Source organism: Coptis chinensis, chromosome 3 (assembly GCF_015680905.1).
Source record: "Coptis chinensis isolate HL-2020 chromosome 3, ASM1568090v1, whole genome shotgun sequence".
NCBI classification, from domain to species: domain Eukaryota; kingdom Viridiplantae; phylum Streptophyta; class Magnoliopsida; order Ranunculales; family Ranunculaceae; genus Coptis; species Coptis chinensis.
Genome location: NC_141458.1, coordinates 72,489,180 through 72,514,326, shown reverse-complemented (window position 1 = coordinate 72,514,326; position 25,147 = coordinate 72,489,180). Strand labels below are relative to the sequence as shown.

Genomic DNA, 25,147 nt, shown 5'->3' with positions numbered 1-25,147 from the left:
CCTATATTCTTCCACCTCTCCCATTGGCATAAGCTCACTAGTCACCACTACCTCCTTGAAAGTTAAAACTCTCTAATTGGATAAATTGGCCACTCAAATATTTATTCCATTTTACCAACCTTTATTATATTCTAGTTTATACCTAATGATAGCGATTGAATCAACAATAGAGTATTCAACCCCGTGACTAACACTGATAATAAATCGTACGAGGTGTTCTGCAATTGATCATCTTTATTTATATAGATGTAAGAATTTTGTTCAAATTTAGGCTTGAGATAGTCCAATTTGAACAATACCTCACAATTATTTTAGTACAAAAGCAAATGAAAAACAAACACCTTCTAATTTTTAAGTATAGCAATTGAATTATCACAACCTCAAACGTGTTCATAATAATATTCGTGAAATTTCATTTTGCTCCTACCACAAAAAAATTTGTATAATGATCGAGACTATTTAATTCGTACACTTATACAAAAATTAATAATATGCATTTTGTTTTGTTTCCACCAATCACTTTTGGATCGTATTTGCATGTGTATGTTAATTAACTTGGCTTAGGTGCAAGATGTAAGTTGGTTAAGTTGTGGTCACAAAAAGATTCTTATATGACCATTGAATCAAATCTTAGATCTTTGTCAAGTGTATGACTATTATTTGAATTTTTTAGTATTTGGTTATACTGTTAATAATAATATTTGTGTTTGGTCCACAAGTAAGTCACGTGTATGGTATGTGCAGAAAGACATTTTAGCCATTTTTAAGAAATTATAGATGGAACAAGACGGTAAACTCAAAATCAACATAGTCAACTATAAATTTTGACCCAAACGCAAATAAACGATAAATTAGTGACCAACTGTAAATCATTGTCACCAAGTACGGTACGGGTTTAAAACGGTATACTTGAAAAAAACTTAGTTCGTGTTTTAAACGGAACGTCTCGGAAAAAAAACGGAAAAAAAAAATGTAAAAAGCGTGGGGCATAAAAACGGGTTTAAAAAAAAAGCGGGTTTAAAAGCGTAAATACGTAAAAGAAACGGTAAAAACCGATGATAAATAATATAATAGATAAAGAGTTTGATTTTCTATAAAAGTGGGAAAAAAAAATAGACACATAAAATAAAAATAATAATAATACAAATGAAAGAAAATTCAAATACATGAAAGTATCAAATTATCATTACTCATCCAAATACTAGAAGTTTTAGATTCAGTGCCAAAACACTATTCAAAATAAGATACTACTAATTACCAACCATAATGGCATAATTAAGTACTACAAATAAGTTAATAACTTTAAAATTTTTAATTAATTATTAATAGTCTAAAGCAAAATAGAACGGTCTCAATAAGTCAATCTAACGCCCACTCTTCAAAAAGGTAAACTCCAAAACCCTTTTCTTTTCTAGCATTTTCTTTTAAAAAAAAAAAAAAAAAAAAAGTTTTAAACGGGAGATTTTCAAAATCTCGGTAAAACGGGTTTAAAACGGGTTTAAATCGGGTTTAAAACGCGTTTAAAACGCATTTTTGTTGAAAACCCGGTTTTAAAATCGGAACCGGGCATTTTGGCAATATCTCCGGTTTTAAACGCGTTTTAAACCCGTATTTGGTGACGATGCTGTAAATTATCTAATTAAAAAATAGCCCCCAGATCTAAATATCTCAAATTGTTTTAGAAAGCAAATCTGTCAAAATATGTGAAATGTCATCCCTGACCAAATGTGCTTGCAATTAAATATTATTAGAAGTGAATGCCACTCAACCAATCCAAGCTATTCATGCCTTGATAAGATGACATTTTTTGAATAAATATTCCTATGCTTGCACGTGAAGTACCTTATAAAGAGCGATTTGTTCGATCTTCGCAGATTGCCTAATGTCTAGCACTCTGGCGCAATCAAATGTTGTTGGTTTTTCTCTTTAAAATATATTCGATATTTTTCGTATTCATTCAAGTACAACTATGTTGCTCGCCGTGAATGCAATCTTTATCACTTTTAAAGGCCTAATCACATATCTTTATATATAAACAGCATTCTAATCATGCACTTGGCCCTAAAGATCATCACTCTCAACTCAGAAGCTGTAAACGACCGTCCACATAATTTCTTAATATACAGCTTTCTTCATATTAAGCTGTCAGAGCTTGTGATAATATATAGCAATTAAAAGTTTTGAGTATTAAAAAATTTAGACAGTATGTTAATCAAATGATGTCAGTTTCATCTCCTTGTGTTTTTTGTTTGGTAAAATTTCATCTCCTTGTGTAGTAAGTACTAAGTACTGCATAAAACATGCATGACCAAATATTTTTTGTTCTACCGGTCACTGAAGTTATCTGTAGACCATTTACATGACTAATTAAAGCATCTATCTTTAATTAATGAACTCCAAAACACAGATAATGACGCCTAACACATGTTAGAGGGCACCCTGAAGAAGGTCATGCTTCTGGGTATCGACATATTAATGTCTCACACCCCAACCACTAAGGGGCTATTTGTTTTTTTGGATTAAGTTATAAGAGGGTCTTATATGACCATGTGTTATAAGAGGTCTTATAAGATGGTCTTATAAATTGGTTTGTTTTTTATTTTAAGTTCCTCTTATAAGCACTTGTAAAAATAGAAAAAACAAATACATGACATTTTATAGATGGTTATTTGACAAATATAACCCTACTTTACATCACATTTAACTTGAATATATTAATTTGAAACAAACGTATAGTTTGATTTTCAGTTTCAAATCAATTTTGATAATTAGAATATTGATTTTAGAAAACTACTTTAATTGGCGGTGGTGGTGGTAGTAGTCTTAATAGCACGGTGGTGGTGGTAGTGGATGTGATGATATTGGTTTTAATAGCACGGTGATGGTGGTGGTAGTAGAAGTGGTGGATGTCTTAATAACATGGTGGTGGTGGTGGTGATAGTCTTAATAGTACGGTGGTGGTGGTAATGGAGGTGATGATATTGGTCTTAATAGTACGGTGGTAGTAATAGTGGTGGTGGTAGTGGTGGTTTTAATAGCACAGCAGTGGTGATGGTGGTGGTAGTGATAGTCTTAATAGTACGGTGGTAGTGGTGATGGAGATAATGATGGTGGTGGTGGTAGTGACGGCAGTGGTGGTGGTGGGCCGGCTCTGAGATTGTGGGGGCCCAAGGCAAATTCTTAAAAAGGGACTAAATAACCTATTGTTTATGCTATAAAAATATTTTAAATGCCTAATAAACATCCAAAATTATTTAGTGTAGTTGGTTGCTATTCTAATTTCTCTATATGTGAGTATTTTTGTATCCAGATCATTAAATATATAGTAGATAAACTCCAGACCCAAGCACTGAATGGGGGCCTTATTATTGGGCTTTGACTCGGGGCCCTAGGCGGCCGCCTACTTGGCCTTGCCCCAGAGCCGGCCCTGGTGGTAGCCGGTGGTGGCTAGGGTAATAGAGTTATTTGGAAAATAAGATAATGAAAAATAAAGAAAAGAAAATGAGACTAGGGTATATGGGCCGGGGGGTTTTGAGAGTTATTTTTGAGTTATAAGACTTATAGAATTGAAGTAGATCCATTTTGAATGCTTATAGAATTGGAGTTTCTTATAAGACATTTTTCTCATAAAACCAAAAACAAACTAAAAAAAATATCCAAAATTATAAGACATTTCAAATGGCCTAAGGCCTTGCCTTTGAATAGTGGGAATGGGAACTAGTCGCTAATATATGCCAAAACAAACTAAAATATATCCAAAATCATGAATTTCTCAAGGTTTATCAAATACATTTTAAGGGGTACCCTTGACTTAAAAGTTTTATAAATGAGGCAAAACAAAACTTAGTGTTCTAAAAACGCCTTGCGGTAGTCGGGCTTTTGAGAGCGAGTGCTAGTGGGAAGTGGGAACTAGTCGCTAATATATGCCATGACACCATAATAATATGTGACTCCAGATTGCTTTAATTCATGAATTTCTCAAGGTTTATCAAATACATTTTAGCTAGGGGTACCCTTGACTTAAAGCGACTTTTCTTCATTCCTACGATGACTGTTTCAAAGTTCATACTTAAAGTGAAAGCGCAAGTGTGCAACTTTTGACGGGCTAAATTTGAGCCTGGCAATTTCAAGCCAGCTTTTGTTTATACTTTATGGGTCCTACTATTGACAGAGCCCAAATTATGTTGAACAGACTCCGGCCCAATTCTGCTTAAATTTGGGGTCTGTAATTATGTTGGGCACGAGTTCAATACACCCCCCACATCCAAAGCCTATTTTCGAATGAAACCAGAAAAACCCATAAAGTCGGTCTTCTTCTCTTGCTTCTCTCTTCCTAGTTTTTATTTACCAAGCTATAGTTTTCCCACACCATAAGGTATCGATCTATCTTGTTTTACTATTTATATATTTTTTCCGTTTTTCGCATGAAAAACCAGTAAAAGCGTAAACTACAGCGTAAACACGATGGTAGTAGCGTAGCTTTACTGATTTTCATATATATACTAATCAATATAATTTAACCATTGCACATGATAAAAAAAATGTTCTCAGAAGTCTTTGCAGTCTTTCCTCTGTTGCAATAGTGTGATCTGTCTCAGCTCTTGAGCAACTTCTTTCATTGTTGGTCTTTCCTCTGGATCCTGCTCCACATATCTTAGAGCAAGCTCTGAACACGCTTTCAACTGTTCTTTGTTTTCTAAGTGAAAGATGTTGGTTTCCAGATATAATTCAGTGAGCATCTGTGTTAATGGAACAGGGTAAGTCATGACTGTAACAATCAGCTCGAGTATGTTGTGAGCTCCATTTCCAGTTATAATCTAAAAAAATACAGCTCCAAAGCCGAAAACATCACTCTTCTCTGTATACCTCCCTGTAGCTATGCATTCAGGCGCAGTAAATCCAAAAGTACCCACGACTTGTGCATCTACATGCCTTTCTCCGTAAGGAATCGATACAGAGAGACCAAAATCAGACAATTTTGTGCCAAAATGTTGGTCCAAGAAAATGTTATCCGATGATATGTGTCTATGGATGATGGTTTTGGAGTTGGCCAAGTGGAGATAGGTGACTGCATCGGCGATATCCATGGAAATCCTCAATCGAGTTTCTAATGGTAGTGGCGGAAGGTGCTTTGGGGATGAGTATATGTGATCAGAGAGTGCTCCATTGGGCGGATATTCGAAAGTCAAGATGGGAGCCTTAGTCTCCAAGCAGCAGCCAAAAATAGTGAGAACCTTGGCATGTTTGTTAAGCAGTGACCCGACCGCGATTTCATTTATAACTTGTTCGGTGAATAGGTAGTCATGGTCTTGAAATTCCTTAATTAGGACTAATCGATGATCAAGGATTCCTTTGTAAAGGGTGTAGTTGTAAGTGTGGCGAAGAACATGGTGGTGTCGATGGTAGTTATTGGTTGCCAGGTTGAGCTCTTTTGCAGAGAAAATACGAAGTGGGGGTATTTGGCATCATAGAGAGCGACCAACTCTTGTAACATAAGAGCACTGTTAGCTTTTGGGTTCTAGTTGATTCTTTTTTGGTGATCTTAAGAAGCGTGACCACCACCACATTTGTTTTTTATGGTAACCACCAACCACATACTGGTACTCCACATTTGTTATCCGGTATCACAACATTAGCAATTAATAGTGATGTGGACAACAGATTGATTCCAGAAACCAGATTCATAGTCTTAATCTTTTTACAGGGTCACTAATTCACCAATGGCAAGCTTTTGTAAACGTCTCATGAAGAAAGTACGTTGTACACTTTTTTGTTATTGTCCACATTATATCCATGTTGGAGGATAATTAAAGTGTTTATCGGTTGTATTAACATTATGTCATTGCTATTGTTCTTCAGAGAAAAAGAGTGGTGAGGATGGGCGTGGCGTGGGGAGGACTGGGGAGCATAGTAATTGATAGATGCTTAGGTTAGAGCTCTGTGTTTGTTGTTTCATCAGGTTGGTTAGCTGGTTGCTTGTTCTGCCAGTAGCCCATGTACCCATGTAGTAAAGATTTCTATCAATAATAAATGCAATCACCTTTTAAAAAACGAGCAAATAAATAGATAAAAAGTACGCTTTGATAATCTCAAAGGGCTTTCCATTTCCTCAGTTTTGAGGTCAACTTAAAAATATGCTTGCAAACCGCTGGTACCTCAAATTTAAAGGTACTTGTTACTGCCGGACCCCATATTGTGTTGGGCAGACCCCAAAAACTAAAACACTTATTACAAATGTGCCATTGGTCCCAAAAGTTGTTTTGTGTTGGGCATACCCCAAACCAAAGTGAATTTGACTTGTTCTGAACCTTTTCAACCCTTCTTTTTATTCTCTTTATCTTCCACCATAAAAACCATAAACCCTTAAACCCTTAAACCCTTAAACCCTAAAGACTAAACACTAATGGAAGAGCCCAACCCCATTTTAGAACATGAAGATGACGAAGAAAATGTAATGCATCATGACCCCATTCAAGAAGAAAAATATGAAACAAGTTCCAAGTGACCCCATTCAAAAGAGAATGTAGAACAAGTTCAAAGTGAAGAAAATAGAGGAATGGATGATGATGCATTTAATAAGAATAAGGTAAATCTAAATTAAACGTAATTATGAATGTAGTAATTATACATGTAATAATTATGCATGTAGAAATTATTGATGTGTACGGTGATTATACATGTAAGCATGTAGTAATTATGCATGTAATAATTTTGCATGTAGGAATTATTAATGTGTAAAGTGATTATACATGTAATAATTATGCATGTAGGAATTATTGATGTGTAATGGATGATTATACATGTAATAATTATGCATGTAGGAATTATTGATGTGTACGCTGATTATACATGTAATAATTATACATGTAATAATTATGCATGTAGTAATTAAACGACGCGCTAGGTCGTTTGTATTTCACACCAAACGGTCTCGTCCACAATCGTCGATCGTGGTCCAAAACGATGTGGCCATGTCGTTTGGGGATTTGAATTTGGAAAAACGATTTATCCGTTTTTTTTTGCGACTTGAACGGTGTAGCCACACCGCTTGAAGTTAGTCACAAACGACATGGCCACACCGTTTGGACTAGGTCCCAAACGGTGTGGCCATATCGTTGAGTTTTGAACTTGGAAAAATATGACTTGCTGTTTTTTTTTTGAACGCGGTGTGGCCACACCGTTTGGACTTAGGCTTTGAACGGTGTGGCCACACCGTTTGGACTTAGTCTTAAACGACATGGCTACACCGCTCAAGACTAATTCCAAACGGTATGGACATGTCGTTTAAGACTAAGTCCAAACGGTGTGGCCACACCGTTCAAGACTAAGTCCAAACGGTGTGGCCACACCGTTCAAATGCCAAAAAAACAGCAAGTCATATTTTTTTCCAAGTTCAAATCTTTTGGCCATGTCGTTTGTGGCATTTGGTACTTAAGCCAAACATCAATTAACAACTGTTCTTTATTTAGGATCCTTCGGTGCGTTTCGAGAACTCTGGAAACTCGAATGACGTGGATGATGTTCAACCGCTTTCAATGGATACAACGTAAATATTTACTACGGAAGAGGTACATAGTAGGCATTGTTTTCACTTGTTTTATTTTCTAAATGAAATTATATTAGTTTATTGATTGTTGTTTTCTTTCATATCTTTAGGTATTTCATACACGTAGTGACGAATTGGTTGGGCAACCGCCGGGAAAAACAATGTAATGTGGTTGTGGTAATTGGGAAGTCGCAGAATGCTAACGGAACCGAAAGTACCAAGGCCGGATTTAGAATGCGAGAGTTCGGGCGTATCGTTCACACAAAAAAGCGAGAAAAGTTAATAAGAGAAATACGGGAACCATGAAACGTGGATGTCCATTTAAGTTAAGATGTATTTTCCAACGCCAAGACCGCCGATAGTTGGAAAATTGTCGTTCTTAATGGTGTTCACAACCATCCATTAGCTTAACAACACCCTTGAAGGACATGCATTTGCTACTCGACCGATCGTTCCATAATTCGAAGTCTTGTCGAGATGACTCAAAATGGAGTTAAACCTAAAGAAGTTTTGAAGTCCATCGGACATAGGTTTCGATAACCTATCTAGCATATTTCAAGTCTACAATGCCGGCACAAGGTGAGGACATTGGATATGAACGGTCGCCGCAAATGCAAAGATTGCGTGAGTTGTTAGCGTAAAAACCATTATTTCGAGGAGGTGAGAGGATATGAATACGGATGAGATAACGGATTGTTATGGGCCCATCCGCACGGTGTTAAAATGGCTCGAACTTTTCCAAAAGTTTTCATCATAGACGCCACCTACAAAACCAATAAGTATCGGTGGCCTTTTGTACGGTTTGTGGGGGTGACTTCAACCCGAAGTCTTTCCGCGGTCTGTCAAGTGTTGCTCCAAATCAAAACAGCGATAGACTATGAGTGGGCTTTGGCGTCGGTTTAACGGTTTCTTTGGGTGAAGAAAGGCCATCCGTGATCGTGGTCCGACGGGACTTGGCCTTGATGGGTGCTGCTGATATTGTGTTTCCTCGACGCGCAAAGCATCTCTCGTAGATGGCATATCTCTATGTGCATCCTTCCGAAATGCAATGATTTTTTCCCACCACGTAACTAGTAGATAAAGGCCGTTCCTCGTGGAACGATTAAAGTGAAATCGAGGGATCGAGGATATCTTCAACCGTAAATTCTTTGCTTTGGAAAAACACTATAGGGTTGAGTACTCCAATTTTGTTAGTTATCTGCGAGAGACTTGGTTGCCTTACAAGGATCGATTCGTATGTTGTTGGACAGATCAACACATTCACTTTGGGAGTACAACGACCAATAGAGTCGAAGGGTCTCATGCTCAGGTGAAACGTGTTCTAGGAAACACAAACAGACATGATTTTCTAAGTATGTTTTACTTGATCGACCCGATTTTAGAGATCCAGCTGTCTGAGATTAGAGGTACGTTCGAGAAGAGTTTGATTGTAACCCAGCACCACCACCGGATTCCTTTATTTCGTGAACTCAGAAACCTGGTCTCAAGAAAATGTTTGGACTTGCTTTATGAAGAAGTAGATACCCGTGTAAGCTGTGCTGCTAAAGACTCTGAGTTCATTTGTGGGTGTTATTTGCGCACCAGTCATGGATTGTCATGTGCTCACGAAATCATTGAACTTCAAAAGCAAGAACGTTCCATATCTTTGAGTGCTATCGATCCCTTTTGAAAACTCATGCGCTTTTCCAAGTGTGTCGGTGGGTGTTGGTCCCGATTGTAGACCTTCGATGGATATGTTTATGAAAAGGTATGAAATGGCTTCTGAAGAAGAGCAGAGGGTTATGGTTAGAAAACTGATGGAGATTGCTGTGCCAGAAACTACATGGCTAGAACCACCTCATGAGGAGGCGAAAACCAAAGGTCGGCCTAAGGGTAGCTGCAAGAGAAAGCTTCCAACTGAGGATGAGAACTCTTCAAAAACGAGATTCATCTGGTTTTGAACATTCCCAACGTGAGCATGAAGAGTGGGTCTCGTCGCAACAATCAGAATGTACGCCAAATTCCAAGCCTTCTCATAAATTCCAAGCTACTCCAAACCCACCTGCAGAGAAGTCTTCTCCGAAACCACCTTTGCCACACAAAAAAACCACACCACGGAATAACTCTTCTCAAAAATCACCTTTACCACCTAAAACAACCACACCACGGAATAACTCTTCTCAAAAATCACCTTTACCACCTAAAACAACCACACCACGGAAAACAACCACACCACGGAATAACTCTTCTCAAAAATCACCTTTACCACCTAAAACAACCACACCACGGAATAACTCTTCTAAAAATTCACCTCAAAAGTTGGACATTGGCATCTTGAGGGAGCCGAGACATTACGGTTTGGACATTCCAAAAGAACTGCACAAATATATTGTTAAAGTGGATGACCCTGTGGGTGATGGCAATTGCGGGTATAGAGCAATGTGCATTGCATTAGGAAGAAGTCAGGAAGAGTGGTCGTGGATGAGAAATGAGTTGTTACAAGAACTTAATGACAACCTCCCCTATATTGTACATTGTACACTCACAAAGGAGATTAGGTAATGCGTGAAACCTACAATTTCCCATGAATGCGGTTGGGCACCCCTCGTAAGTGGGATGAGCATGCCCTTTCTTTGGATATCTATTTGCTTCGAGATTTAATGTCGCCCTCGTACATTTAGGAAGTATGTACTTGCCATCTTATTTTGCCACCGAGAACCCAAGCAAATCCCGAGAGTAAAGAAAGTGTTGGGTACCGCTTTACGTCTGGGGATGTCATTTTGTCCATGTTGAACTTGTTGATGATTGTCCGGTTCCAAAACCGATGCGAAGATGGCGTGAGCTCGACACTTAATTGCAGATAGTTGGGATACTGCATTACAAGCAAGACAAGCGCAATTTACGGCATTGAACATTCCCAATTTAGTATTGGAAGACGAGCACACTAATGATGGGGCCGAAATACCAATAATAGATGTTGACTAGGAATAAGTCTATGTAATTAATGTTCATGTGGTTGGAATTGTAATTTTGTTTTTGATACAATTTTCTTAAATTTGATGGTATTTTTTTGTCGAATTAATTGTATGGATGTATGTATGTTTGTTTGATTTTGGAAAAAATGACTTTTGGCAAAAAACATTCTCTGTTTTTTTTGCATTTGGACGGTGTAGCCACACCATTTGGACTTAGTCTTAAACGGTGTGGCCATGTCGTTTGAAACTAAAACTTGGCAAAATTATGATTTGCTGTTTTTTTGGCATTTGGACGGTGTGGCCACACCGTTTGGACTTAGTCTCAAACGGTGTGGTCATGTCGTTTGTAATTAGTCTAAAACGACATGGCAACACCGTTTGAGACTGAGTCCAAACGGTGTGGCCATATAGTTTGAGATTTGAACTTGGCAAAATAAATTCTCTGTTTTTTTGGCATTTGGACGGTGTTGCCACACCGTTTGGACTTAGTCTCAAACGGTGTGGCCATGTCGTTTGAAACTAGTACTTGGAAAAATATGACTTGCTGTTTTTTTGGCATTTGGACGGTGTGGCCACACCGTTTGGACTTAGTCTCAAACGGTGTGGCCACACCGTCCAAATGCCAAAAAAACAGAGATACTTGGTCTGGAGTCCATCAAAGATAGAGAAGTCTGCTGCTACATGATCTCATGCAAGGATTCCATCAACATAGACAGTGTCATTGATTGGCTTATCAAACACTCAAAAACGGCAAAATGATCATTGGTGTAATCTTTATATGGTCTGTATTGTATTTGTATCTGAACACGTGCTTTGTACAGTATGCTAAGGTAATTCTTGTTCAAGGTTGTTGTCCAATCCAAGTTTGCCGTGAATCCTAATATAGTGCAAAAGCACCACAGGTGCTAAGGCATGCTGCCCACATCTGTAAGCAAAATATTTTATTCAGTATGGATGGTAGTTTAATTGAGTCACAAACTTTCCTTTGAATTTGTTCAAAATTGCGAAATTTGCGTAAATTCTCTGTTTTTTTGGCATTTGGACGGTGTGGCCACACCGTTTGGACTTAGTCTCAAACGGTGTGGCCATGTCGTTTGAAAGTAAAACTTGGGAAAAAATGACTTTTTGTTTTGCCTCTTGCCACACCGCACCGTTTGGGTCCAAACGGTGTGGCCACACCGTCCAAGAGGCAAAAAAACAGCAAGTCATTTTTTTTCCCAAATTGATTTCACTTGTATTTACAGACAACATTTACAGAGAAACAGAAAATAGTTACAGGGAATAGAAACAGAAAATAGTTACAACATTTCCCACCACTTGTATTTGAGTTCTCTAATGTAATGGAAGTCCACCTCAATGTGTTTAGTCCTTGCATGGAATACTGGACGCAATTGCACTTAAGTTATCACACCACATAACTGGTGGCTTTGGCAGAAATATATGAAGGTCTTGCATGGAAGTCCTGATTCTCTTTTTGCAGTTGAATTCCATAATGAATTGTACCCTTTAAAAATCTGAGAAATCTCTGTAAACGGACTAACAAAACCTGCGAAGTCGAATATGAAACTTAGATTTCGCAATTGCACTTAAGTTATCACACCACATAACTGGTGGCTTTGGCAGAAATATATGAAGGTCTTGCATGGAAGTCCTGATTCTCTTTTTGCAGTTGAATTCCATAATGAATTGTACCCTTTAAAAATCTGAGAAATCTCTGTAAACGGACTAACAAAACCTGCGAAGTTGAATATGAAACTTAGATTACAAACTTAGATTCAACAAGTATTCCACATATCCCACAAAAATCTCTGAGTTTCAGCAACAATAAAATGTTATCACTTGATTTTTCTCTATAAGCATCTTTGTTACAAAAGCATAAGTAAACATAACAACAACACAATAAACCCTAGACTCTATAACACATTTCCAGACTCAAGAAAGACACTCAATCTCTCAAGCTCTATAACACATTTCCACCCCAGACTCCAACAAGACTTCCAACAAGAGTGCCAATGCTCAACACACTAAACCCTAAACTAACCAAACTCAACATTGCTAAATCCAATGCTCCTTAACGATATCGTCCGCCAATGAACTTGCACCGGGTCAAATTGTATGCCTCCATGAACTCGTTCCGCATCGTCGGAATCGCAGATCCCCACCCAATTGCGTGCCTTGATTGAGCAAACGAGAAATTTCATCAACGACGGGGTGCTGTCAAAATTAAAACGAAAAACTACATTAGTATATACATTTACATTTATAAAATACCAAAACAAAATAAAAAACAAAAAAAACTAACGTTGTAAAGTATTAACTCACCAGATTATGATATGGAAGACTCAGAGGGAGTAGAGATTAAGATGATCGGGGTTTATCATTCGAATATGGCTATTGTTTTCATACCAACTCATGTATCTACTAACACACTCCCATGGATAAGACGGAATGGGTCCTCGATGTTCAAGTTGTATCAAGTGATTCGCCATTTACTCCAATAGGAAGACACAACATTAAATTTCACATCGCATCGTCCGAAGTAGTTCGCGTCGAGGTCTTTGGTCTTGGGGGATCCAAGGTACAAACCATATATGACCTAACCGACGCGACAACCCTCAAACATTGTAATTTACTTTCGACATTATCAAGAAAGCATATAAATCCCTCGAAAAATGCTATTTCATCCACCGCCGTATAGCTCGGACTTCAAAGATAGGGATACCATTCAACCTATCAAATAGCATATGATCGAGGAAATTAATCATTAACCACATACTAATAATATCAATTAATAAATAAAACTATTTATATACAAAAATGCTTACATCGGTACAAGTCATATTATCAATCATCGCCGGCTATGCTTCAATGCAAATTGTTGTGCTAGCATAAAAAGACCGAAAGTAATCAATATTTATGAGTACGCGACATGCTCAACCGATAGTCATCGTTTGGGAATGGCCTGAACACCGGAAGTACTCATAAATCCATGCCTAGATTAATATAGACACCCGTTAATATTGTAATAGATATATAAAATTGACATTGAAAAGAAAAACAAAAACTAATACCGTAGGAGAGTGAAATAGCCCGAAACACCCTTCACCTTGGCACTTGTGGCGGTCCCAAGACCCTGTACAAAGTAAGCCGGTAAAGTCTGACCCCACGCCAGTAGTCTCTCGATCTCGGCAAATTTCATAAGCCTCGGATAACAAACGGAACTGCAGTTCCTGCGACGATGTCGGTGAAGGCAAAGACATCCAAAGAAAAACAACAAATAAGCTCTCACAAAGAAATCGCAACTCTTTTTGGTTGACGCCTTCTTCACAACAACCCCATTTTCATCCCGTAAATCTTCATCCGTCACCTTCCCAAAGAACTGCTTCATCAAGAAATCCATCCTAACTTTGGAAGTGAACTTATTGGATTTCATCTCCGTGATCTATCTTGTCCATGGGTATGCCAAGACCTTGGTGGAGGAGTCTTTTTATCCGTTCCGAGTCAAATCGGTGTCCCGATCCACCGCTTTGCCTCGATCGAACTCCTAAGAGTTGGGAAACATCGTCCCAACGTGATTGTCATCTCACCCCACGGCATATGAAACGTGTTGGTCTCTCGGATGCCACCTCTCCACAAACGCAGAGAGACCAACACGGGGATCCCGATGCTTATATACACCTAAGACCCGAGCACATAAGCCGGGTCCTTTGAAGCTCCACATGAAAATTAGAACGATCACGAACACTCTCCGACGATATCCCATTTGTACCAACTTGTTCAGGTGCCCATGACACTTCAACACCCTCTCTCCGCCTAAAACAACAAAAACTTAGTATTAATGTATGCACAAGGTTTCAGAATACAAAATTTAAATACTAATAGACAATATATAATAATATTACCTGCCCTCCCAAATATCATGCGAGCCACGTGCACCGTGATAGTCATATAACGGATGTGACACCGAGAGGGCCACCTCCATAAACACCTCTCTGGAACTCCAAGTCATTGTTGGACTTTCTCACAATATTCACTGGAGGTACAGGTACAGGGACTTCAGGGACTTCATCGTCATCATCATCCTCCTCCTCCTCATCCTCTGCGTCCTCCTCATCCTCCGCGTCCTCCTCATCCTCCGCATCATCAACACCCTCTTCGTCATCTTCTTCACTATCATCCTCTTCATCATCACCTACAACTACACTCTTCCCACGATCCATATTTACATCATCTACATCTACATCTTTATCTTCATCTAAATCTAAATCTAAATCTACATCTACATCTAAATCTACATCACTCATAACTGTTTGCTTTCTTCTCTTTTGATTTCCTAACTCTACACCACTTACTATATTACTGGGATCATCCGCTTTCCGATCCCCTCTACGGACTGATGCCGAGGTAGTTGTTGCCCTTTCTCTCTTTTTCTCGGGCTCCTCATGACCCGACTACTACTCCCCACCTAACAACTTCTTAGCACCCGGTGAAAACACTTTTTGCTACATTCTTCACATTCACATTCTTTGTTCGAGGCATTGCTACAAAATAAATAGGAGTTAAAAATAGGAGGCATTCACTATACTTATTTGTTCCATAATTTCATATAGCGGTAAGTTTCCACCAAAGCATGGAAGCACAATTGTGACTACAATATCCCTCTCATGCATGCATGCATGATGATGGCTTCAATGATTAAGAGGAATTCTTAAACAAAAAGAAAAATTCAAAGGGAACCTACTTTTAGGAGATTCTTGGCAAAGTCTACATCCCCTACTTTAAATAGGTCGCTATTCACTACTAGAAACATTTGCATGCGTGGATAGTCAAATAATTACCTACCGGGCAAAAGCACATACACTAGCAATATAAAGCAGATATTTACAAGATAAGACGAGATATCCCACTACAAACAAAAAGCTAAAACCAAAACAACAAAAATGGACACAAGAACTAACAAAACATAGTGACAAATTCAAATTTTCTCCGGCCTTTTTAGTCCAAAAAAAAGAAATTGCATAAACCTAAAAAGTAATCTCCTTGAACTCCCTCTACAGACTACAGCCTAACACCATAGGAAAAACAATCCTTTGAATTGAAGAATCAAATGTGCATCAATCCTTTCAACCAATGCCCTAAAATCTTCTCCATGTGCACCTAAGACATGTGTGTCCTTTAATGTCTGAATGTGTACCGTTAGATATAAGATAATAGTTCGGATACCTATATCTAGCTTCCTAATATTTGTGTGACGTGTTTTTCCTTCATGATTTCCTTTTTAAGTGCAAGTCACGCTAAAATTTATTTGATAGGAAAGCTGTTTTGACATGGCCTTACGGTGCTAATCCAACATATGAAGCTTGATTTTCAACATTTTTTACAAGACAATGTGAGACAATCATGCTTTCATAGAAATGGTCCGCGCTCGCTACAAATCTCACCCCCCCCCCGGCGTGCCCTATATTTGCTTTTTATATGTGATTTAGAATGACAACACTTACATTTACGGTCATTCCTATCCACGCATGCAAATGTTCCTTGTGCTTCTGGTCCGGTCCAAATCGTGTCTATTTTCAAACCTATCAATGTGGCATGCGTGTCTATTTCTAGTACAAGGCAAAAGGGGATTACTTAAAACCATATTAACTTCTAAATAGTCAAATAATTACCATTCTTCCAATAGCATAACTACCCATAACTCAAACAAAGTAGATTAATAAGGTAATCGAAACATACAATAAGGATAACAACAATAAAGAAAGACATCATCTCGGGGCTTGTTAAAATCATTTCGGGGTTCTTTTGCACCAATCATAGTTGCCCAAGAAACCACAGTTTTCTCAACCATTTTATCAAAAAGCGTACTAAGGAAAGCAACAAGTAACTCAAAACATAACATTATAACATTGAAATTATATAACAAACATATAACAAAATGGGTGTCTAGTAACTGTTCTATTATATAACAAAAAATAACATTATAAAATTGAAAAATGGGTGTCTTATAAAATTGAAAAATGGGTGTCTTATAGTAACTGTTCTATTATATAACAAACATAACATTATATAACCCGCTCAAACATAACATTATAAAAAAAAAAATAAAAAAAAAAAATTGAAAGATAGAACAGTTACCTTTAACAGAAGTAGTATAGTTTCCAAGACACCAACTGAGTTTCTCTGTGTAGTGATGAACAGTTACAAAGAGTGTTTGAAGAGAAGAGATAATTCCGTACTTTGTTAATTGAATTGAGATCGAGAGTTTGTGTTTGATAATTCCGTACTTTGTTAATTGAATTGAGATCGAGGGTTTGAAACAAATCGCTAAAATGAAAATCGAGTGTTTTCTTTGTGGGTTTTGGTCGAGCTTGAAGGGTTTGAAGCGTAAATCGGAAATCAAAATCGAGTGTTTGTGGGTTTTGGTCGAAGGGTTTGAAGCAGAAATTGCTAAATCGAAATGGAATGTTTGTGTTTGTGGGGTTGCCGGTTTGCCGGTTTTTGGGTATTTAGTTTGGGGGGTGTACAAGTCCAAGTTGTGCCCAACACAATGGGCGCATCTCGACTTCAACTCGCCCAATTCGGGTCTGCCTTAACACAAATTGGGGTCCGGCAGTAATAGGACCCAATTTAAATTCTGCAAAAAGGTTGTTCACAAGCGCAAGTGTCATTCGCCTGGCCTGGGGATACATATGATCGAATGAAGTTTGACCTCCCTGATCCGCTACTTTGGTAAACTTAAAGAGGCGGGAATGCAGGATAAAGATTGACCTACAATTAGATGTACAGAATTATAATTAAAAATGGTAAAAATTGTTTTCAATTATAAAAAAAACACATTTATATGAGAAGTCAAAGAAGAAAGTGTGGAGTCTTTGAAGGAAAGGGCAATAAGATGTTGCAACAAGTTACTATTGATATAGTTGGAGAGCACCCAACACAAAACATGTATTTTAGGGTAATGGCAAATTTGTAATAATTTATTTTTTTTGGAGTTTGCCCAACACAAAATAGAAAGTACCCATAGCAAGGACCTATTTTATTGGGCTTAGAGTGTGTATTAGGGCATTCTATTTGCCTGGTTCTCTAGTGCCTACTTCGAAAAGCTGTGGCGCGTAAGCCGCCCTGCCCCTGCCCCATTTGATCCATTTATCTCAACATCAAAGATCAAACACATGCTTAACGAGAAAAAATTTGCTCCTTGGGCTGTTTGCTCATTGTGTATGAAATTAAAACACGTGGCAATTTTATCATGTGAAAAACAATTCATTAACGAAGCTGGAACTGGGTCTCGTGGAAACGTTTAGGAGAGAGAGAAAATTGAAAAAGAAAGTTAACAAAAAAAAAATCAATAATCATCGTCTCTTTCATTGTCTTCTCCATGTGGTTCTCTTCTTGTTCATCACTACTCACTCATGTCTGCATGAAACTTCACAAAAAAAACATACATTAATTATCTAACTATCCTTCCTAGTTAAGTCAGAAACTTTGAAAACAAGGATTATATGGATTATATCTCGTCCCTCTGACCGTCGTAGTTTTTATTTTTTCTATGTTGTATTGATTCAATTTGAAAAAAGATTCGATGAATTGGTATACAGGTTGCAATTTCAGTGGTTTGATACTTTGATCCCACAATAAAGGTAGTGATTGCTGATCACACTTACAAAATCATGGAGCTACAACCATTAGAGCAGTTGAATACACCCTCATTAGAGCCATTAACAATTAATTAGAGGGAAAATAATGAATACGTGAAGTTTTTCTTGGTAAGTTACCTTTTCAGTTCTTTACTTATTTTTCGTTGGTTTATTTCTCTCTCCTATAACGGCTAGACGTAGCAGTTATGGCTCGTTAACAGGCTGTTTGTTTTTAAGAGAACAAGTGGGACGTACGGCTAGACGTAGCAGTTATGGCTCGTTAACAGGCTGTTTGTTTTTAAGAGAACAAGTGGGACGTGTTTTAATCTCATTGGCCAATGACACAATGAGCAAACAACCCAACGACCAAATTTTTCTCCATCCTTAACATAGGATTCATTTTTGCTGCAATTTTCTCAATACTTAGTTTGCTTCTGCCAAATAAAAAACTGCCACATGGTCAATGATAATGGAGCAAGTGTATGGAATTCGTTTCTCGTGACAGTGAGTAAAAGACAAATTTAATTTTATCAGCTCACACATTTGTCAGTTAGCTTTTCTAAAAATCAGGCCCACCACAAAGGTGATTGTTTTCAAGAAAACTAAATGCATGTATTTGTGCACTTCTCAAGCAACAAAATTTGTCCCAATCTCTTGGAGGATTAATTCCTCACGGAAATTGCAAATTGCCCCAAATTAATTTGACTAAAACCTTTTTCAATAATAAAAACATAAAACTAGAAGCAAAGTATAACCAAAATAATAATAATAATAATAATAATAATAATAAACAAATCTAAAATGTAAATAACTTACTTCTAATTTGTTAACTACTTTTGAATATATTTTTGAAAGTCACGTAAATATCTATTATAATAAAACGCAATGGATAGACAAAGGGTGGTGGAGATTGCGTGGGGATCTGAGTTAGATGTGCATGGAGATTTGCATAAACCTTTTCAATGGATTGTATTAATTTATAACGGTTAATTAATTTATTATTTAATTTTCATATTAAAAGCACGCTTACTAATAAATAGTATGGTTTTAAAGAGTTGTATTAAAGTTTCTACATACATGGTATTGCTTTATAATAATTCTAACGGTTGGGTTTGATGGTCATGGAGAGTCTTACGGATTAAGCCCACTTTTAAAGCTCAACTATTTAAAACGGTAATTAATATGGGGGACATGTGTGCGGTTGGGATCGTTTTGAATGAATTAAATGTTATGGATTAAATGGTTTCTTTATTTTCCCACTTAATGACTTGAGAGGTTTCATTTTAAAACAATTACATTTTATTATTATTATTATTATTATTATTATTATTATTATTATTATGAGGCATTTTTTTTTCTTTGTGCAAAAAAAAATGTGTAAACATTTATGGCATTTTGAAACCTCAAAGTTTTCTCTCAAGTTTATGTTTATGTGGGCTTGGGATTTGGATAAGTTTAGAAATGAAAAGACCCGCCTATCCTAGAGTCCTACTAAGTGCTAACTATTTGTGAAGATTAATAAGTAGTATGTCCGGTTTAAAGTATTAAACCTTCTAAAATGTCCTTTAATTCACAATTGAAAAGAAAGAAACATCTTTCACTTCCCACAACTCCTCTCTCCCAAATCCCAATTTTTTTTTTCAATAATATCCCAAATCCCAATTTCACCACTTTAAAGTATTCAACCCCTATTTGCTTAATGAAATTTAGAAATTGCAAGGAAGACTTCATCTTCTTCTAGGTATGTCTTCCGCTTTTCATTTAGGGTTCTAAGAATATTCTATAGGTTACTAATCTCTTAAATACTCCATAAGAATACTCTCTCATGATATATTTTCTCCCTCGGGTTGCTTCATAGACAATTCTTTCTTTGGATTTGCATCATTGCCAATTGGTTCGAAGATTCGAGTTACCTACAATCGTTATAAGCTCTCTTTCATTTCCATTACATTGAAAATCTTATACGATTAATAAGAAATTATGTGTGATCAAACATTGAACTGAATTAGACGGTTGGTATTATAGTTTCTAATACAATTTTTTTTTTCTCAAGAGGTTTTTTTGATGTTATGTTATTTAAACGGATGGTATTCCTGTGAAGAGCTCTTTCTTTGAATGATAAGAAAAAAGGTTTATTCTTTGCATTTGAGAATCCGACAATTTCAGGAGTGTTATGGTATATATAGTTTTTCAATTTAAAATTGTTTTTTTTTTTGTTATTCATAGTGGAATCTTACTTTTGGATCAAGTAGTTTCATATTCCATCAGATTTTTCTAGCATTGTTATGTAGATTTAATATTGTTTCCCCCTTTTAATGGATTTTTGGTGGTCTTTGGTGCTTTCCAAGTTCGTCAGTGTTTGCCGCCTTCTAGTGGCCTGACACTACATTTGCTTGATAGCGTCATTTGATTTATATATTTAATAATTTTTGTTTTTGGGTTTTCTATCTTTTCACGGACAAAACCATGTTAGGGATTCTTTTATATTTTTCTAGCATTATTATGTAGATTTAATATTGTTTCCCCCTTTTAATGGATTTTTGGTGGACTTTGGTGCTGTCCAAGTCTGTCAGTGTTTGATGCCTTCCAGTGGCATGACACTTCCTTTGCGTGATAGCGTCATTTTATTTATATATTTAATAATTTTTGTTTTTGGGTTTTCTATCTTTTCACGGACAAAACCATGTTAGGGATTCTTTTCTATTTTGATTATTGTTAGATAATTTCTTTCGTATGTATTCTATAATAACTATTGTTTCTTGCATCAAGATGATTGGTTGAGTATTGGGGCTCTTATAAATTTCAAGGTACAAAGTTATCAATTTAAGCATCAGGTTTCAAGTACGGCTTTGAAACCCCTCATTTATCAATCATGAATATATTTTTTCTATTAATTCTTTATTTGAAATATCATATGGATGAGAACTTAGGCTATTATTGGAATGTGGTTGTGTCCCTTTTGGATATTGGATGGTATGTAAATCTCGAAATTTTGTTGGTTATTTCATCTTTAATTGTTTATACACATTAAACAAATTTTGGTGTTATTAAGTGCCTTAAGTATGATCAGAATAGGGGATTGTAATATTTTTTATTTACTATTTTGGGTTGTAATATAAGCATTGCATATATTATTAGCTTAACATGGCGAGTTGCAATATCTTATTGTCGATTATGGTTAGAGAATGGGTGGCTAAACTTTCAACAAGATATTAAAATTTTCAGTGGAACTTTTTAAAATGGTTGTTGTTGGAAATTCATGGAGAATGGCAACTATTGTCAATGTCAGTTTGAGCTCTAGTAAGGTTATAAACTTTTTGAGTTTAATAGACTGACATAAAAGTATAAAACCTCTTTGAAAACCATTTCCTGACATCATCTAGCTTTTAACTTTAGAATGCCATCACAGGCCTTGGTTGTGATATCACCAAATTGACGACATCAACTGAGCAATGATGGCGTTGCTAGGCTATGCTAAATCTCCCTCACTTCTCATTTTTTTTTCATTTATATATTCTATGAAGAGTTTGCCAAGGATAGATTTGTTTACTGCAAATGTGTGTCATTATTAGACGCACTAATTTATATGAAATACGACACGAAAATTTCTTTTCAGGGAATAGTTTCTAATCAAATTGGATTTTGAGGCTTTCAACCTCACGAAGCATGTCTTAATGATTACAAGCTTTGAATTCTAGCGGTGATAGATAATTAAACTCTATTAGTAGTCGAGTGTCTTCTTAGTTCGAACTATTGTTTTTCTTTGTGCTTTTGGTGTTTCGAACTTTCGATATGCAAGGTGCGATGTATCAAGGAAATTGCCTTTTGCAGTTTTATGTTTTCATTTATTCTTTAAAAGCCTATTAAGTCTTACCTAACTACCAAATCCTTTTTTTTTATTATTATTATTATTATTTTTTCATTCAGATGAGACGTGATATTTGCTGACAGATTCAAAGTAGTATTTGATTACGTTCAAACACATGAAAGGCATTGATCTTGGCATGAAAAGGTGGCTGATAATAAATATATTTATCTCGAGGTGGCTACTAGTTGTAGAAATGGGTTGCAAAGATCTTAAGCTTCAGGACCGACTTTATGAATGAACATGAAAGAAGAGGCACTAATACATTGTAAGGGGGATAACACAAACATGAAACATCTTTAGGTAGCTGCAATTATTTATAGAATGGTATCACTTTCGAAATGCAGAAATCAAACGGTGTTAGAAGGCAAGAAACTTGTAACGCCCGTATTTAAAATATGTAATTATTTATTTAAAATTTGCTGGATTGGATTTGGAATATGTGGGCCTGATTTCTTGGTCCGAGTCTGTATTGGGCTTAGGTTTCAAACCCAGATATATATTCATATTGTTCTGGAGAATAGGGTTCTTAGATAATAAAATAAAATAAAAATGGAGGCAGAGATAGGAGCTGGATTTGCTAGAGGGTTGGAACACGACGATTCAAACTATGATGAATTCGTGGAACTTTTAATACAGGTGAGTGGTTATATTTTTAAATTTTCACCGAACCTACGGTACTGTCAGAGTTTTGGCTTCGGGCTCAGTATATTTTTGGTTATGCTTACTGTCGATAATCTTTTCCTCCTGTCGTATTGATAAACGATTAAATCTGAAACTATGTCGTATTGACTGTTGAAGCTTTATGGGCGTTAATGGCAGATAAAGCCCAATAGCAAGAAATCGTCCTATATTTTTGGTTGAACTCTATTGGGGTGGTTTTGAACCCTTACTGATGAGGTTAGGATTGAATGATGTTGGGTGGTTGTGGGGAAGTGTTGGGTATGTGGTATTGACGTGGGTTTGAAGGATGTCGAAGCTTGAAGGAACTGTTAATGGCGGCTCGCCCAAACATCCTCAGTAAAATCTTTTGAACTGTTTTTCGGTTGTTTGTGTTGGTGAATTGATGATTGGCTGTAGTAGCTAGTGTAGGGTGTGAGGGCTGTAAATGGGTGCGGGAAAGGGCTGTCAAAGCTCGGAGAAACCATTAATGGCGGTCGGATCCATAATTTGGGGAGTGATTTCGAAATTGGAAATTTGGAGTTTCTTTGTTAATTAATATTGTGGGGTTTTTCATCCTCACCAATTTCGGTGGGTTTGTGTAGGGGGGTGTGTGGAGGTTTAACGGTGGCCGATTTGGAGGCTGCTGGAGCAGCTGGAGAAGATGACCTGGTGGTCTCTCTTGGGCTTGGGCTTGGGCTTAGTTGGTTTTCCCTTGGGCCGAAATCTAATTTTCTGTGTTGGGCCGAAATCTAATTTTATTTTGGGCCCGATGTTATTTTGTTTTGGTTGGGCCGATTTTGATATAAGTTTTTGGGCCTAAACACTAGTTAGTTGTTGGACCGGATTAATCTTTTGTTTCGGGCTAGTTTAGTTTAAGTTGTGGATCAGTTTTAGTTTAAGTGTTGGGCCGATTTTAGTTTAATTCTTTGGGGCGAACCCATTTGTGTTTTGAGCCAGTTTCTAATTTGGTTTTGTGCCGGTCCATATAACTTAAAATAGAGATCCAAATGGGTCTTTCAACATTTAGACTTTTGGGTTATAAGGTTTAGGTTTGGGTTTGGGCTTGGCTAGTGGGTCCTAACCATGACCTTAGCCATGAGCCCATGAACTATGCACCTTTGCCCTTAGCCATGAACCATGGCTATGATCCTAAACCTGTTGAACATGGAAACGACAGTTTGACTTTGACAATGACGTGTTGACTTTGACTTTGACCATTGACTTTGACCGATGACCGTTGACTGTAGAATGTTGACTTTTTCCAGATTTTTCACATATTTAAGAATATGGACAAATGTAGTAATAAAGTATTATCGAAAATTGTATAACTTTGTTTGTCATTATCTAATTAAGATTTGACGTGAATAGTGTGTAAAGCATATAAGATTGGCACGTAACAAGAGGGAAATTCTTATAAGACTTAGATATATACGTTTTTATGATAATTAAATTATATACGGACTTAGATTCATGGACTTTAGTATTGGGCTTTGAGGGTGACTTGAGTTCACATTAATATATTGAACGAATATATTTCATGATTGATTATTATTATGAGTTGCTACTTAAATGAATTGTAGTATGTATGAAGGCTTGAGATATCTCATAGGGTGTAGTGCAATATATTATTGGCACGTGAAATAATAAGTTTCGAGATTTGATATAGAGATACTTGGATATCGTGCAATGAATAGTATTGGCACGTGATAATGTGGATTGTATTATAACGAGAAATGTTGAGCTTCAGTACAATTAAGTATACTGGCATGAGATAGAATAAGAATTATTCTGAGATATAAATATATGACACTTGAATAAATTACGTAACGAAAATCCTAGAAACTAGCTACCACAACTCATGTGATTTGGCCCTTGTGATGGGCGTATGCGATATGATTGGCCCTTCGGGCGTTTCAGTGAATCTGAATGGCCCTTCTGGCGTAAGTAATGTGATTGGCCCTTCTGGCATTTTAGTGAAGCTGAATGGCCCTTCGGGCGTAGCTGAATGGTGGCTTGATTATTCCGTTCGCAAAATTAGAATGAGACGCGCGATATTTTATGCCGTATAATGGCAGTACTCACATAATGACTTTCGTGTGAGGGTTATCTGGTGTGCGGGATCCCGCTCAGGGTAGTTACGCACGGAGTGGTTCATTATGTGAGGGGAGGCATGTGGATGTACATGTTCGGCGTTGGGAAGCGATTGTGGTAGTCAGGGAAACTAGGTAAGGCATAGTTACGACATGATTTTAGGGACACGCAATGAAAGCCTTAAATAATATAATTATGGTAATATGTTGGTTAATAATATATCTTTAAATATATGATTTGATAGAGTTTTGCAGAAGGGTGGGTCAAACTAATTACTTGTGCAGAGACGACCCACTCTGTAATTGAGCATGAAATGCGGTAAGTATAGAATATGCTTGGCTGGTTATTAATTTAGTTAGAACCTAAGGCGCCTCGGTGGAGGAACTAACTG

General features: G+C 36.9%; 2 long non-coding RNA genes across 2 annotated transcripts; one reads left to right on the top strand and one right to left on the bottom strand.

The window, feature by feature from the left end:
* The first annotated feature begins 4,263 nt into the window (after positions 1–4,263).
* LOC147510705 (uncharacterized) lies at positions 4,264–6,051 on the top strand. The gene is made up of 2 exons (XR_015216852.1): positions 4,264–5,753; positions 5,860–6,051. It is a non-coding gene; the product is annotated as an uncharacterized LOC147510705 (long non-coding RNA).
* A 3,283-nt stretch (positions 6,052–9,334) lies between these two features.
* On the bottom strand, positions 9,335–10,034 carry LOC147510704 (uncharacterized). Its single transcript, XR_015216851.1, has 2 exons — positions 9,795–10,034; positions 9,335–9,725 (listed from the first exon to the last, which is right to left on the bottom strand). It is a non-coding gene; the product is annotated as an uncharacterized LOC147510704 (long non-coding RNA).
* Positions 10,035–25,147: the final 15,113 nt, after the last annotated feature.